Source organism: Varroa destructor, unplaced genomic scaffold (genome assembly GCF_002443255.2).
Source record: "Varroa destructor unplaced genomic scaffold, Vdes_3.0 BEIS01000006.1, whole genome shotgun sequence".
NCBI classification, from domain to species: Eukaryota; Metazoa; Arthropoda; class Arachnida; order Mesostigmata; family Varroidae; genus Varroa; species Varroa destructor.
The window spans coordinates 11,170,726-11,172,056 of record NW_019211459.1 but is presented as its reverse complement, the minus strand read 5'-3'; the positions used below and the strand labels follow the sequence as shown (position 1 = coordinate 11,172,056).

Sequence of the window (1,331 nt, the reverse complement as noted above, 5' to 3'; positions counted from 1 at the left end):
CAGAATCTTACATGCAATATATTTGCTAAAACCCAAGTTCTCGTTGGTCAAGTCTCAAAATAGAGTTTCCTCATACAGAAAAGCTGTTAAAACTTAAACAAGTATTCTCTAGCTAAGTTTCAGGAAGATACAAAGAAGTGGTTAAAACAAACGTTTTTTTTTTGGCCATGCTTTAGGACAACATGTCCACATACAAAGAAGTTAAAACTTAACTAAGTCCCCCATTGGCCAAGTCTCAGGACAGAGTTTCCTCATACAAATAAAAGTTGTTAACACTCAAACAAGCTTCCGTTAGCCAAGTTTCAGACAAAATTTCCGCATACAACAAAATTGTTAAAAGTCAAGGAAATCTTTTTGGCCATATTTCAAAACAGAATCATAACGTAATATATTTGCTAAAACCCAAGATCTCGTTGATCAAATCTCAAAATAGAGTTTCCTCATACAGAAAAGCTGTTAAAACTTAAACAAGTATTCTCTAGCTAAGTTTCAGGAAGATACAAAGAAGTGGTTAAAACAAACGTTTTTTTTTGGCCATGATTTAGGACAACATTTCTACATACAAAGCAGTTAAAACTTAAATAAGTCTCCCATTGGCCAAGTCTCAGGACAGAGTTTCCTCATACAAACAAAAGTTGTTAACACTTAAACAAGCTTCCTTTAGCCAAGTTTCAGGCAAAATCTCTGCATAAAACAAAATTATTAAAAGTCAAAGAAATCTCTTTGGTCATATTTCAATACAGAACCTTACATGCAATATATTTGCTAAAATCCAAGTTCTCGTTGGTCAAGTCTCAAAATAGAGTTTCCTCATACAGAACAGCTGTTAAAACTTAAACAAGTATTCTCTAGCTAAGTTTCAAGAAGATAGAAGTGGTTAAAACAAACATTTTTTCTGGCCATGTTTTAGGACAACATTTCCACATTGAAAGAGGTTAAAACTTAAATAAGTCTCCCATTGGCCAAGTCTCAGGACAGAGTTTCCTCATACAAAAAAAAGTTGTTAACACTCAAACAAGCTTCCTTTAGCCAAGTTTCAGGCAGAATTTCCGTATACAACAAAATTATTAAAAGTCAAGGAAATCTTTTTGGTCATGTTTCAAAACAGAACCTTACATGTAATATATTTGTTAAAACTCAAAGAAGTTCTCCTTAGCCAAGTCTCAGGATAGAGTTCCCTTACACAGAAAAGTTGTTAAAACTTAAACAAGTGTTCTCTAGCTAAGTTTCAGGAAGGTACAAAAAAGTGGTTAAAACAAACGTTTTTTTTTGGCCATGTTTTAGGACAACATTTCCACATACAAAGCAGTTAAAACTTAAATAAGTCTCCC

General features: G+C 33.1%; 1 protein-coding gene across 1 annotated transcript in view; it reads right to left on the bottom strand.

The window, feature by feature from the left end:
- Nucleotides 1-1,331, bottom strand: part of Gbeta13F (guanine nucleotide-binding protein subunit beta-1) — a 6,832-nt gene that overhangs the window by 3,523 nt on the left and 1,978 nt on the right. The gene's annotated exons all lie outside the window — the stretch shown is intronic.